Raw genomic sequence first — 16,622 nt, forward strand, 5'->3', positions numbered from 1 at the left:
TGCCTGAGTGGAATTTCTTGCCTTGGGGTTTATACTGATGGAACAAGGTGTTTCTTATTCAATATTTTGGTTGTAAAGCAGGGGGTATAGAGAACAAAGTTATTGAACTAAAAACTACCCTAGATGAAATTCTGAAACCATTTCAAGTTACGGGAATTGCTCAATATTTGTTTGCCATTCCAGGTCATAATGAGAGAGTACTTTCTTTACCATCAGTACAACGGAGTCATGATAAAAATATTTTATTCAAAAAGTCTGTAAAACTTGGTACTGGAGTTCAGTATAATTTCAAAGAGTTCGACTGTTCAGTCTATCATAAATATACTTTGACTAAACTTAAAATTTTGATAAAAATTGGTTCCTCTGAGAAGTACGAGTTAAAACATATGTACTGAGAAGTGCATTGTTTAGTAGTGATTACAGGTTTGGAAATTTTGCATTTAAGAATTAATTGAGAAATCATGTTTCTTAAAAGCTGCAAAGTTTAAACTTTACATTACTTTCTAACGTGTTCTATATATGTGTATTATTTATTGTGAATGTTAATGTGTCCTACATTTTAACTTAAAGTCCTACATTTTGGGACATTATGTCCTACTTTTCCTTTATAGCAATCTGGTAATCCTAAGTTTGATAACAGTTTCTTCATCGGTACACACAAACGTTTCTATAAAAGCCCCTCAAGTTCATACCTTTGTTCAGTGGCGGCGATTGGGTTAGAAAACCGGTGGTAGAAAGGGCAAGGTGCTAAAACTGTGGAGCAAAGACAGTATATTTCCCTTTGTAGATAAAGTTTATCATAGTGCGGGGGCAAAATTGGTGAATATTGGGTGGGCAACTGCCACCCCTCACCCCCTTATAGCCTCCACTGCCTTGGTTTGTTTTAAATTTACTTTTTGTTAGCTGCAGGGTGTTTCTGGACAGACCCGTGGTCTCCTCCATTTCAGAAAACGTGATGCATCTGTTCTCAAGAATGACTTGCTCAACACGTGTAATATTCGTTGGTGTTGTCACAGTCACTTTCCTTCCAGAACTTGTCCCTTTTTCTGTTGACGTTCGTCCTGTTTTGCAGCCTTCCAAACAATTGTAAATTGTTTTCCGTGAAGGCACATGGCCACCACACACTGCCACAAATCGTCTGTAAATCTCTGCTGTGGTCGCACCCTCTCTCCATAGAAACCAACTTGTCCAATGCTGGCCATTATAGTAGCTTTCCATGTTGTCCAATAGTCCGCTGACAATGATGTACGGAACGTGCTGCTGTGTGAACACCGGGAATTCTTTTTGAGCATTGCTGCCTGCAATCGGTAGACTAGACTCGTAGCTTCATATGCCAGTCCTCACTTCTCGAATGGTGGACCATTGGAACCTGAAAAAAAATAGTGTAAATCATTATAGTACGCCCCTCGTATATATTTAGGATAAAATTATGCTTCTCCAGTGTTCGTAACGTTGAAACGAGGCGTCCGCAGAAAAAGTTGTTTGCCTTGATGACCTGTATACGCTGCCGAAATGTGAAACATGACATACTGTATATATTGCTTATAGTACAATGTGTTATTCCGTCGCTTGTACCGCTCGTCGGCGGCCCGCTTGGCGGCCGACCAGACGGAAACCCCCGGCAAATCGCGTCTGATATCTCCGCTATGGAAACCGCTGGCTTCGAAATGACTTCAAGTTCTCAGAATTATGGTTACAATTACAATCAAAATAAGCACGTTACTTGTCACAGGGGATGTTGGAAATGTTGTCCTCATGCATCCACCCATTTCTGGAATCTTTTAAGGAAATTTCCATTTACACGTAACAGTTCAGCTTTTGAAATTGCTTCAGTTTCTCTTCTGATATTCTCCTTTACTTCTTCGAATGTGTGGTGGCTTGTTGCATATATGAACTTTATTTTGTTGTAATGTGTATGTATGTGCCATTATTAAAACTATAGCAAAACACAAATAACACTTGGAACACTACACACTTAATAAACACTTTATAAGACAATAGAAAACCAAAAGAACACGTAAACACTTTAAAAATACGACTGAAATGAAATCGCTAAGTTACTGAAATGGAATGGGGTTAAGAAATTCACAAGTTATACGCAAAGCCATAGGTTTCGGTTGCTGCTCTGACGTCTCGAGCTGTTAGAAAACAAAAGTGCCCTTTTAGCATGTTTTGTTACCAAAGCTCCGCGAAATTTCGTAAAAACATGCCAGAAATGTGTGAATGCACGAGGACAACATTTCCATCACCTGTGACAAGGTACATGCTTGCCTTGATTGTAATTGTAACCATAATTCTGAGAACTTGAAGTCACTTCGAAGCTATCTGTTTCCATAGCAGAGATATCATACGCTATTTGACGGGAGCTGCAGTCCGTCCGGCCGCAAAGCGAGCCGCCGACAGGCGACCCAAGCGACGGACGGAAAAACGCACTGTGTATATTTCGAGACTCAAGATGACATAGAGGCCCTCCCCTATGGCGCATTGATACACTGTCGCCTGAATCATAGCATCCGAAATTTGATCCCCGTTAGGAACACAATGAATACTGATTTATCTTTCTCTTTGAACTGTAGGTCCAGTACCGATTAGCCTACCTGAGTGTAGCTTTCGAGACTACAACGAGACGAAAACGAGACGGTCATTTACAAATCGACACGAGAACGAGGCAGACATTTACAAGCAACTCGAGACAAGACGACACTTTCTCTAGCCTTGGCTTGTCTAATCTCAATACCATTCCTAGTTGATGTTCTTTAGATATCACAATTAATCCATGTATGTTGTTGGCAGGAACTTCCATATTTCAAATTTCTGGTTTTATATTTACATTCAAATGAGAGCAGAACAAGACGTAGAGCCTCACCTGTTCTGAAATTATGAGTCTTTTTAATTCGTTGGAAATACTTGTAAAATTCTAAAAAAATAAAGAATATTAATGCAAGTTTTCTATTAATAAACAAGAAACCGTGTGATCTGTTATCGTATGAAGTGGTCTATACACATAAATACTAAGATAGCTGTGTGTGTGTGTGTGTGTGTGCGTGCGTGCGTGCGTGCGTGTGTATATAAAGTAAAGCGTTACTTGTACAATCAATCGGTGCACCCACGGAAAGGACCTTGCGCAGGTGTAAACTACCAAACTGATGTGAATCAAGCCTAAGTACTTACATTGGTAAAGGCCTACATGGAAGACGAAGTAAAAATGATCGTTAAGGTATTGATAACCTTCAAAGCCAGCCTTAAGTGGGTGCGGGACCTGGGGAAGACAATACAGGGTGTCTCGAAATAATATTTACACTTTTAGAACGTTAATCATATAGAACCTATTAAAGATGGCTTGACTGGACTTTTGAAACTGCAACGTTGATACCTCTATTTGTGCAAAGGTACGTAAATCTTAATATCAAACCACGGCTAATTTATATCTTCAGGGTAGGTTTTTTTTTTTTTTTAAAACGAAACCAGACAGGATGCCTTCCAATGGAGACGTTAAAACGATTATATTATCTCAACAAGGATACACGGATTTATATATTTACATAATGAGATACGTATTTCTTCTGATTCTTATTAACATTCAATTTGTATGCTCTGAGAATTTATTTCTTCTTTCTAATTTGTTTAATCTTCTTTAGTAGATGCTTCCTTCAGAATTTCTTTCTGGACTTCCTTCTTTGTGAGAAATCTGGATCTGGACTTCCTTCTTTGTGGGAAATCTGGATCTGAACTTCCTTACTTGTGGGAAATCTGGATCTGGACTTCCTCATTTGTGGGAAATCTGGATCTGGACTTCCTTCTTTGTGGGAAATCTGGATTTGGACTTCCTTCTTTGCGATAATTCGGATTTTCACTTCCTTCTGGACTCTTATGTAATCCCTGGAACGCGTATCCTTTATGCCAATTCTTCTGGTATTTTCATATGTAGGTTTTCCCTCTTCACTAAGTCCTTTTTCCACAAACTGATAACACCTCACTTTTTCTTCATTCACACCAAGTCCTAGAGGGTTACAATTTCGAGGGTGAGGGTTGATATCTACGCCGTCTATTTCTACTCTCCTCCCTTGAGGCAACGACTGGAACGCGCCAACACTAAATAAGTCCAACAAGGTGTATACTTGGTGCTGAACGACTGAAACGCGCATCCAAGTTGGTATAACGGCTGGGACGTGCAACCAAAGGTAATTGTGGTTCGCGACTTGAACGCGCCGCCACTGGTATACATCAAAATTTCCACTAAGGGAATGGTAAATCAAGCAGAAGCTAACAGATTCGAGATCTGTTAGAAGACACGAACTGGATAATAAACATTTTTCGAGCAAGGCCTCATCTCCAGAAAACTATCAACTCGCGGCAAGCAACGGCACCTAGCGGCCTGTTGAGTGAGATGAATCAAGGCAAAATGGATAATAAACCTTTTCCTGCTCCCACAAAAATAGGCAATAATTAGGCTGCAGAGTTAAATGAACTAACCAATCTCTAACTACGCACTGGTAATGTTCAGGCTGGAAAGTTCATACGAACTAACCGATCACTGATCGTATAGATCAGGGGTTTCCAACTGGTGGCCAGAGGGCCGCATGCGACCCGCGATGTCTTTTTTTGCGGCCCGCGAAGCCAGTTTGCAAAATACATTAATTTCATGTATTTTTATCAAAATACGTTCTATTTTTACTGAAGGAATGGAAGCTCTGTGAAGAAAGACAATATCACAGGTAGAATTGATTTTGCAGTCAATAATGATCATCAGAAGAATCTAAAGTGACGTAACGTTCTCTTCACACCATGCATTCCACATTCCACCCCTTCGCTATGATGCGGAATGAACTCGCCCGTCAGATTTAATGGGAAACATAAATGGGTTTCGTAATAAACTGAATAACTTCAACGTTACTTTGGAGAGGAATAACCTGGTCCATTTTCCAAGCTGTTGGCGGCTAGCAGAAGATGAAGAAACGCTGGACTTTTCTAAATTCATTGCAAATATTAAAGAAATAATGGATGCGTTTGACTCCAGATTTAAAGATTTTGAAGAACTTAAAACCAGCATCCAGCTATTTAGCAATCCTCTTGGCGTTAACATCGAAGAACAAGAAGCTTCTCTCCAACTTGAATTGTGTGATTTGCAAGGCGATGTGTTTCATCAAACTAGGCAAGAAAAGGGGCCAGAGTTTTTCAAATACGTGGGTCGTTCAATATATACATAGGGTGTCATTTTAATGGCGCCCACGGACCACAGATTCGTATAGAGGACATCGAGACAAACAACTTTGTTTAGTAACATTTTTCTCGTTGGTGCGTCGATTCGACGCTACAGCCGTTCAAAAAAGACAGTTTTGCCGCCTGGATGCTGGTAACCCAACACAACATTTGATCGTACCTGTGACGTCATTTTCTGCAGCGATACAGCGCACGGCAGGATTGCAAGGAACACACAAATTTTGTGAAAAATGACAAACTACCAACCACATTATTAGCTGTAAAACGAAAGCGAGAAACACATCCGAAGACCGAACATCATAGCCTACCAGCCAGAAGATCAGCTTTGGAATTTTGAGTTCTTTCATTTCTATTTTGTCCTCTGTTCAGTGTGTCACAGACAACTAGTATCAGAAGGACGAAGTGGATAGACTAAATTGTAGATGCCAACTTGGTAACTAGATTTGCAAATATTTGACATGCAAGCTAATACAAAATTCGATATGATAACTTCCACTTGAATTCTATTTTCTTACTACCATTTTTCGTATCGTTTGTTTACTTCCTGTTAGGTTACAGAACGTGTTTTCTCGTTTTGTTTTACGGTACATAATGTGGCTGATTGTAGCTATGTCATTTTTCACAGAATATGTGTGTTCCTGGCAACCCTGTAACGCATCGCTTCACGACGGGATATGACGTCACAAATGCAATCAAATGTTGTGTGTGGTTGCCAGCATTCAGGCGGCAAAACGGGCTTTTTGTGAACGACTGTAGCGCCGAAACGATGCACCAAAGAGAAAAATGTTACTGAGAAAAGTTGTTTGTTTTTATGTCCTCTGTACGTTTCCGTGGTCCGTGGGCGCGATTAAAATGACACCCTGTATATATCCATATCGTTGGAAATATCCGAGACTGAGAAATGCGACGTTAATGAATCAGCCTATTTCTTAAATGCTAAGAATTGGAAATATTAAATTTGATCCCCCATAGCCAGGTAGTCTAGCTGTAAGACTGCTACCTTGTAAAAAAGTGGTCCCGAGTTCCATCCCTGGTGGAGGCTCTTTGCTCAGCTTGTGCTTGAAATAAAGCTGACAAACTATTTATCCAAATAGTAAGATTCGAGAAGGCGATAAGGTTAATATAATTGAAAGTCGTCCTATTTCAAAAAAATAAAACTTTTTATATCACTTACATAACGTTTTTTAATCAAATATTTTCCTAAAAACCTCCAAATATGATGTAAGTCAGGGCTCAAAATACAAATTTTCACAAAACTGAACGATTTGCTATCGTTAACATGGTGTTTTTTCTTGATTTTGCGTGTTGTATCTTATTACAGCGACGAGATTAACGACTATTGAAATGGCACGCTGTATTACAATTAAATCATGGTTAATATTACAATTCATACTGAAAATGAAAATGTGAAAATTAAACGCACCGGAACGATCCGTTGCCATTTCTCGCGAAACGGAACGGAAAGGTTCCAGATATTCACAAACTGGAACGGTGTTCCGGTCCATTTCGAGCCCTGCGTTAAGTGGTTCGGATTTCACTATGAGCTGTGGATCTAGTCCCGATTAGTCTCTGTGCACGTAGTGCGTGTAAATACAAATCCAACCAACTAAATGCTGTAATACACTGCAAAAATCAGAACGCCTTTGCAATTGTAATACTCGTAGGCCTTCTATACATTAATTATCATATCTGGAGTACTGTCATAATAGCCCATTTCTATTCCAGCATGTAAAAGTAAATGAGCTGTGAAGAGGATATTAAACTTAGGATTCACTTTTCCAGTTCTTGGTCACCTAATTTCTAAATGAAAGGAAAGCTTTACTAAGGATAGCGATAGTGATGTGTTAATTGGAGTTATCCGTTTCAGTTCAGAAAATGTCGATGAAAAGCTATAATATCTCGCCGCCTGCTACTGTTGTGATATGGACAGTTTATGTCTGAATTAGAGATGAGAAGCCTAAAGTTATGGCACGTTACGAGGAAGAAAGGCAATACAAAATAAGAATCCCTCAGCAGCTGCTTGCAATAGTTGAAAAGTTCAAAATCGCATTCCAATTTTTAAGCTTTGTTTATTGTAATGTGCATACCACATCAACAGCTGAATGTGAAAGAACATTATTCTAGTTTGCAGCAAATCAAGTGTTAGCTCCTAATCGAATTGGCAACTAGAGGTTAAGTTCTCTCTCTATTCCCTCAATTCGATTTTCTCTCCCCCCCCCCCTTCCCCGCTCCGAAAATTAGGTTCCAAGTTACGCCTCCTATGTTAGCCCCCCGAGAATTTGAAAAAGAAATCTGTAGCCTCCCCACTTATATCAGGCTGGCGCCGTCACTGCACATACCAGTTCTGCTCCATCTCTACGCCGGTTTCATAGCTCATAGCTAAGGACTGGAATGGGCGAAGATAAATGAAAAACTGTTTCCAAAAACTCTCAACAGATGTCAGGACATTTTTTGGATTGTATTATATCACTTTCTTAAAGTAATTTGCACAAAACTAAAACAAACTATTAACTGATTTAATGTATTTAAATACATGTTATTAGAAAATGTGCAACTTTGGTACGTGTTTAGAATACTCTTCAATCAATATTTAATCATTCACAATATTTTACTCTACTTTTTGTTAGAACAGTCAATAAAGAATGCTGTGTCGACGAACATGTTAATATTCCTCACTTTTTTTTTAATATTTTTGGAAGAGCACATAATGGGCATGTTATGTCCGTGCTCTAACATTTTCTCGAATATAATTTTTTTGAATGATTTTGTTCTCGAGTCCTGTTTTGCACAGAAAGGCTAATCGCGACTGGACCTACGTAATAAACCCAAACGTGCACACTGAATGTAGTCCTGCTGCAATACTGCTAATTTTCTCAAAGTCTGTGATATGAACAGCTCGGCAGTTGAGGCAAGACTTGCATGGGAGATGCTGAGCGCCATCTGCTGCAAACTTAACCTTAGGTTTTTTTTCTTAGGCATATTTTACGTAGCTTATACGAGATGTTTCTTGTGTGTTTATGTATATACGTAGAGCCAGAAGGAGGAGGGGGAGAGTATGTTCACAGGATGTTGCCGTACACCGCCCATAATTTTTCACATGACGTAGATAATTTTTGCTCATTTTAATCATCCCGATGGTCTATTAATAAGGCCATTGCTGTGCAATTAAGACGTCCCTGATTCGATGGGGGTCCATTGCACAGTCGAATGAACTTCAGTTTAAAGTTGAATATCCAATCAGAATATCCGTATCTGAGCATCAAGTGGACTTTAAAAAACTTGAACTATGACAAACGGATCTTTACTTTTTATTTTGGCAATTTCAATGTTACGAATCCTAGAGAAAACTAATTTTCTATCCTAAGCCTGTATGCATGCAATTACGCGAGGATATTCACTGTTGCCACTGCCACGGGAATATCTTACGTAAAATATGTAACTGTTGGCATACTATTCGACAGACGTTTGCACACTATATTTGTACTTTTTGAAAGAGCACATAGTGGGACAATGATGTCCGTGATCAAATATTTTCTGGAATAGAACTGTTACGCATCTCGTATCCCTATCCTGGCGATAGGAATTGATATTTTAGAAGCTGGTATTTAGTATTGTTGCGTTGAGTTTTCGGCCATGGAGAAGAAAACAATACTCCATTCACAATTTTAAAATATCAATATGATAATCAAAGATATTATTAGAATAATTAAATCAAGAAGACTTAGGTGGGCAGGCCATGTGGCACGAATGGGAGAGGAAAGAGGAGTTTGCAGGATTCTTGTTGGGAAACCTGATGGTAAGAGACCTGTAGGAAGGCCAAGACGAAGATGGAGGGACAACGTTGAGATGGACCTAAGGAAAATCGGTAGGGATGGAAAAGAGTATATAGATCTTGCTCAAGATAGGGAAAGATGGAATTATTTTTACTTTTTGCACTTTAGTGTCTTAATTCTGTTCTTAAATTTCCATTAGATTTCTTGTTTACAGGCTAACTTGCAGTGTTAGTTGCATGTTATTAAAACTAGAATACGTATTTCTTTGATAAATCACAAGCGTGAAGAAATGATTATTTTAAAATGACACTGACACATGGCGCTTACAATGTAATCAACATACTGGACAATTGTAAATTAGATCACTGAAGAGATATTCTTTCTATGGAATATGTGAGGGCAAGGCCACGCATAACGGAAGAGAAGGTGAGACAGCGAATTGCAGAGCCTTGATGTCGTTCGCTCGCCCGAGAGTTTCCCAATGCACCAGTTCTGTACCAGTACACAAATGTGTCAAAGTATAGCTAGAACATAGACGAGGGGAGACTTTCTAATTAGGGGAAGACAATAGCTTCGAAGTCGAGTCGGGGAATTAACAGCCTCATTCCATCTCACTGTTTATTTGTATTCTGGACTCTCCGAATATAACTTTAGTGTACTTTCAGGTGTAATTATGTGTGTATTTGTGTTTACATACATTTACGTACACAAATACACACACACGGGCCTCCCCGATGCCGCAGCGGTAGCGTCGTCGCCTTGTAATCAAGAGGTCCCTGGTTCGATACCCGGTGGAGGCACAAGTGGTTCGGATCCCACTGTAAACTGTAGGTCCAGTCCCGATTAGCCTTACTGTGCATACAGTGGACTTAAAGCACCAATTTAATCAATCAATCAATATAATACCCCTAATGTAGCAATTGAACTAATATTTACTTACCAAGTAATGAAGAGCAGAATCTAAACCAATTTAACGGCTCTTAATTCACTTTAATTGGAAATTAAAGGCACATACAGTATATTTGTATTTACATACATTGGATAGCGTAAATACTGTCGTCCAACATTAGAATGAACTCTTGCGGTCTTACGAAAATGTACTATACTGCATTGTTAATCTTCTTGCAGTTGATACAAGAGTTTAAATCCACTACGTCACCTACACGCGCGGCAAGATTTTGCTCAACATAAGGCAACATCAGATAATTTAAATTTAATTGCAATTTAGTTTCTATGTGTGCCATCTTCAGTACTTTACGAGGATTTATGTATGTTGCAGCTGAAGTGGTATCACAATCACTATAATCTACCTAAGACATTCCTTAGGAAGTCTGGTTTCACTTGCAGAGCTGCTTAGAAGTCGGGCTTCAGGGGGAAAAAAAGGTAAAGTGCTCCCCTGTGCTTAGCACCACGCCATGAAGGCGTATAGGGGGTGTGGGGGTAACGCCCCACACTTCAGGAACTATGCAGAAATAAGTTCGAGATCTTCTTCATTAGGCTTAATGTAAAAAAGCCTACCCACTCCAGTCACCAGATTTTTTGACTGAAATGTACATCAATGTCGCTGATGAGGGAGTCATGGAGCACAAGTGTTTGTACTTTGAATTATTCCTCTTTTCATATCAACTGGTATTCATTTTACCATATACAGGGTGGAGCATTTTCGACTACCTATTTTATAATAAAGACAGACGATTTGCTGATTACATTTACTTTTATTTTTCATTTCTAGAATAAATATTGCACCTTTGGATTATAGAAAATGTATACATGAACAATGTGCACACAATTATTTCTTGAAAATAACATCTTTCAAATGATGCCCCTTGTCGAACGCAGAGGACTGCGAACCACAGAAACGCGAACACGTTCAATGTTATCTGGTGTTCTGACTGTTCTTTTTATCCCATGTGGTTTATTTTGAACACTTCCAACTTCACGCCATTGTTTCCACCATTCATTGACTGTTTTCCTGTTAGGAACTCGTCCACGGCATTGTTGATCACCATACTCCCTGCAGAATGCACGCTGCACCGCTACAATTGACTTCGTTAACACGAACTGCTCCACACAAAATATACGTTGCTGTAGAGGTCAACGCTCCATTTCTACTGAAATCCAAAGTCACAGTGTACACAAGGCAGGAGGGAACCGCCCTCCCAATGCATTTGTTTTGCAGTGTTGCCAACCGACTGTGTAGTCGAAAATGCTCCACCCTGTATCATATAGTCGGTGAGATACTTGTTTCAGTTGAATGGAGAAATGTCTATACCCAAGTCATTACATATTTCAATAGTGTTTGTGCATATGGATTCGTACTTTTGTGTTTGAGGCGATTTCCTCAGTAGCTGCATTCAAATATTTACGGAATGGTTTTATGATTACCTATATATGACGATCGTTTTAGCTGAGAATGTTAAGTTTTGATTTGAGACCGCTATTATTGCACACAACAGGCAATCCATCAATCTTACTCTGAAAGTAATGCCGCACTTACTTTCCTGTAGTCTCTGGAGAAATCAGCATCAGTTATTATTTCGTCAACATTGTTGTCAAGAATTGTTTCTTCAAGTAAGCTGTTTGTGGTTTTCTGTAATTGCCTATACAGTACTGGCCAAAAGAGTGTCAACTTCGTCTTTTTTTTTGCATACCTCTTGCCAGTGTTATCCGATGAGGATGAACGTCTCATAATATGTTGTTGAGGATGTTTCTGATGCTCAACGCATGTACTTTGGTCGAAGTGTACCATTTTCACCATAATATTGAGGAATTTAGAAAAACCGCCGAAAAATTACTATTGTACCTATCCATGCTGGTTAATGATTGTAACAATGTATACCAGACATTGTACAATTTGTGTTCATCATGACACATATCTATGTGTTCAGAGTATGGGTGCTCGTAGTGGATGCACCAATCTGTCTCCGGACATGCAGAGAGGCATTGCTAACGGACGCGCACAAGGGCGAAAACTGCAGGAACTGGCAACACAGTTTGGAATCACTAGAAGTGCAGTATCGAAATTTCTGAGGCGGTGGAAGCAACAGGGAGGTGTTGTGAAGGAATCCCATATAGGACGATCCAGGATCACGTCGAGACACGTCGACAGGACCATCCTCCGCATCATCAGAAGCAACCCCATACTGACGTCAGCCGACATTCCTCGGGAGCTATCATTCCCAACCACCCCGTCACCATCTGAAAGGACCATCAGACGTCGTCTCCAAGCGGCTGGTCTCAATGGACGTCGGCCTGTCAAGAAACCGCTGATTTCGGCGAAGAATAAGAAGGCCAGACTTGCATGGGCAAAAGCTCATCTGGCGTGGATCAGGAGAGAATGGAAAGATGTGGTCTGGAGTGATGAATCAAAGTATTGCCTCTTTGGAACAGAAGGAATAGTGTGGATTAGACATCCTGTCGGCCAGAGATTTGATCCCAAGTTTCAACTTCCCACAGTCAAGCATGGAGGGTGATCTGTGATGGTGTGGGGGTGCATCACTGTCAATGGCGTCGGACCATTACGCCGAATAAATGGTATTATGGACCGTTTCCAGTACGAGTACATACTGGAGAACACAATGAGACCATTTGCTCTCCAAACCCTTGGCCGTAACTTCACCCTCCGAAAAGACAACAACCCAAAACACACCTCCAAGCACATCAGCAACTGGTTCCGCCGTCGTCGCGTTAATGTTCTCGAGTGGCCCAGCCAATCCCCGGATCTCAATCTGATTGAGCACATGTGGAAGGAGTTGGAGCGTCGACTGGCAGGGAAGAGAGCACCGAATGTTGATGAGAAGTTTGCTCAGTTGGAGGAGGAATGGAAGAAGATACCAGTCTCTTTTATCCACAATCTCATCGACTCCATGCCGTGTCGTTGCCAAGCCGCTATTGACGCCAAAGGCTTTGCCACAAAGTACTAGATACTGTTTGTTAGTTTTGTGTTCATCAACACCAGTTTTGACCTTTCCCGGTGAACTGAAGTACAATATGTCTTTATGTTCGATGGTGTGTATTTTTTTTCTATTTAAATCAACTTGTTCTTTTGTAGACCATTTCACAGTTTGCCGAACCACTCGGTTATCAGTCGAATGTAATCCATTTGAAGATGTTTTGGTGCAAATATTGTGTAATTCTCACAATAAATACCTCAGTTACAGCAAAAAAAACAAAAGTTGACACTCTTTTGGCCAGTACTGTAGCTCTGTGAGTTGCTTCATGTTTTTTCCTCTTAGCATTGTTCATAAGGAACGGTTCGCAGCCTGCTTGTTGTTCCTCTTTTCTCCAAGTCGCACTGCAACAAGAATTTCAGTTGCTTTCAAGACATCATCTGGTCGCGCTCGGGAAATTATTTTACGCGAGTTGCATCGCGACGGGTAGTTTTTTTTCTTTCATTGTTAGTACACATTGGTTGGGCGATGACAGCCCTGCCCCCCCGCCATCGAACTATGAAATTATTTTAATGTGAACCTACAAAACCCTACGAAAACGACACTGACGATTATTATTATTATTATTATTAGATTTTGCAAGAATTCGATTTCGTCCTTGCATTTGTTGTGGAGAGAGGAAGGCTTCAGATGTCTGCAGTCTACAATATTGAGTAATTTTAGTTTTATAACCATTCGTGAAAATTTACCAGATGTCCCAATTTAGTAGGGCATTATATAGGGTCATCCGTTTGAGATGTCAGAAAAGTAAACCGTTATCTACAAGAGGGTAATGTACATGTAGATATCTGTGAGCAGCTTCTTGTAATATAAGCAGAAAGGATGTAAGTTTCGAGTGAGTGCAGGTTTACATACTTCAGCCACATGGCGGCGCTAATGTGCATGGTAACAAAGGTGGTGGTAACGTCACAACAGCGCACACAGTATGTCGTATGTGATGCGAAATTTTCGAGTATTACATGCATGCTTCTGCCGCCACGCAACTGAAGACTGTAAACCTCCACTCACTCGAAACTTACATCCTTTCTGCTTATATTACAACAAGCTGCTCACAGATATCTACATTACCCTCTTGTAGATAACGGTTTACTTTTCTGACATCTCAAACGGATGACCCTGTATTACCTACATTTTCTATTCTCTGTCCCGACTATTCTCGAACTGCAATCGTGTGGCGAAACTGTATCGTATTTGGTTAACTCACATTTTGTCATGTTATTTATCTTAATTATCATCAATTAAGTATCATTTCATTTATAAATATATTATTTTCTGAATATACATGGAATTATCGTGGCTGTTCAATGATTATGGCGTAAGAAACTTAAAGGATATTTGAATACACTGTTAATTTGCGTATTCGAAGACGTCTGAGAATTAAATGTAAACAATGAGCTGTATGTCGTATGAGAGCCTTTGTCTTTAAGCGACTGTGGTGATGATTGTCTGGCGGAGTGGAGGGGAGGTTGTTCTACTGGTGAGGTCATTTTCTTCTGTTCCTTCGTATGTACCATACTATTACGACTCTACAATTGTACGCTTACCTCTAACTGCAATTCTACCATAGCATTGGAGGTGACATCTGGTATTCCAACATCAGTTCACCAACCACCATGGCGGAGTGGTTATCACGGTGCGTTACTACTCCAGGGGTCACGGTTTCGATCCCGGCTGAGGATGGGTGCTCTTTGTGAGTGCCCCTTCGTCAATTTCATCATATCATTACTCATCTTCATCATCGTGATTAGCCAAAAGTAGAGAAGGGCGACGTAAAAGAAACCAAACTCTATCTACCCAACAGCACTTCGGATCTTCTCTTTGCTGCACATTTTCTGATTTGATCCCTCCCTCAAATAAATGCTGGGTGCGGGCCTGAGCAAACGTAGCATTTCAAATTTTGCCAGAAACTGTTACCAAGATTGCAGATCTGAACAATGCCACACACAACTTGACTCAAGATGAAGTATGCTGCACAATCTTTTATTTTATTAGTCACATTTTTGGAATGTAAAGATACGTTCAATAAATTGTTGGACTGCTCAATTCAGAAGGAGACGCTAATGTAAGTTCAAGCTTTGAGGTGCTGAAAATATTTTATCTAAATTTGGTTCAACTGTGAACGATTACAGGACACTGCAGCTCTGTGACTGAAATACATTAGAATGCTCGATATTCTTCGGAATTTCATTCAAGCCGAGGATATTGGGAAGTGGGGTTTACATCTTCAATCAGTTACGCAAATCTTCTCCTTTTGCTACATCAGGGTCAAATACCTGTGCTACAAGTCCAAGTCTGTATGTGGAGGAAATTATGAAAATTAACATGTTAGCACCAGGTATCTACACAAAATTCTGCAATGGAGTCTAACGCAAAGTGACAGGTTTAAACCGAATTTTACCGTATCACATTAGTTCAATGTATTGACAATTTCGGCGATTAGGGATGGGGAGCATGGGGAGCAGCCCCCCCCCCCATAGACACTATTTGTCCCCGCATTATGGTCTCGTAATGCTAAGCATTGTCTACCAGTAAATTTGACTCAAAATCATCTGCCAGAATTGCATTTTCAAATCGATTCTTTCTAATTGCAGTCAGTAAAAAGTAAACTATCCTTGCCCCTCGTGCCCCCCCCCCCCCCCCGGTCAGTTAAGACACCTAATCGCCGCTACTGTGTGCATACATTTTTAAACAACAAAAGCAACATGTAAGTAACAAACGCCACGTGAACGAAATACTGCAGAAAGTAACATTCGTATTACGTTCTCACCAATTTCATAATCGCGTTACGACGCCAGGGGTCTCTGATTCGAATCCCGGCCTGGGCATGGATGTTTGTGACTGCCCATTCATCAATTTAATCATATCATCATTCATTCCCATCTTCGCAAATTAGCCAAACGTGGCACAAGGCGAACTAAAATAAAGCAAATCAATCAATCAAGCAACCAATATCATAAGAAATGGAACAACGTAAATTCAGGGAAACACATGATTCTGCATTAGACTCCATATCTCCTCAACCCCTGACTCTAAAGGCACGAATCAAAAACCAATCTCTAGAGGAGAACATAAGCTGTGAATTTGGTTCAGTGACTTTAGGACATAAATTACATACGTAGTTTCTTACATATTTGCTGTTTCTTGTGTCAGAAACCAAATCTTACGCTAATTCTAAAAATTAAAGAAAACGTTTGAATCTTTCTAATTCAATTATCTATCAAACAAAAACCATAATATAGCACATTTTCTGTTATTTTATTTTGGTTATCTTCACTTTTTGTGTGCAATGCACAGTTTTCGATATATTAATTTTTATTTTATTTTTAATATTTGCCGCCATTTTCCAAGATGACGGATATTCCCCAAACATTTGGTTGGCTATACAATTCCTCACAATCTGGCACAAAAAAACATTTGTGTTGCAATTATTTCCGGGTTAGGATCTTACGGTGCTGCCATCTGACCACCTTTAGGCAAACTACACTTCAAAACAAATGAATTTATGTGCACTCGTAGTCGACGGCGGAACGAAGGACGTTGTTAACGATTTAAGCGACGATTTTATTAGAATATAAATCGTCACGGGGTTGGGCCCAAATATATTCTCCACGTCGGCTATCTTGGAGAGGATGTTATTAGCACCACAACATAGTTTTCTTTCTTCAGTCGTAGTTTTTGC

This window comes from Lepisma saccharinum, chromosome 26, assembly GCF_977018435.1.
Source record: "Lepisma saccharinum chromosome 26, izLepSacc3.1, whole genome shotgun sequence".
Lineage (NCBI taxonomy): Eukaryota > Metazoa > Arthropoda > Insecta > Zygentoma > Lepismatidae > Lepisma > Lepisma saccharinum.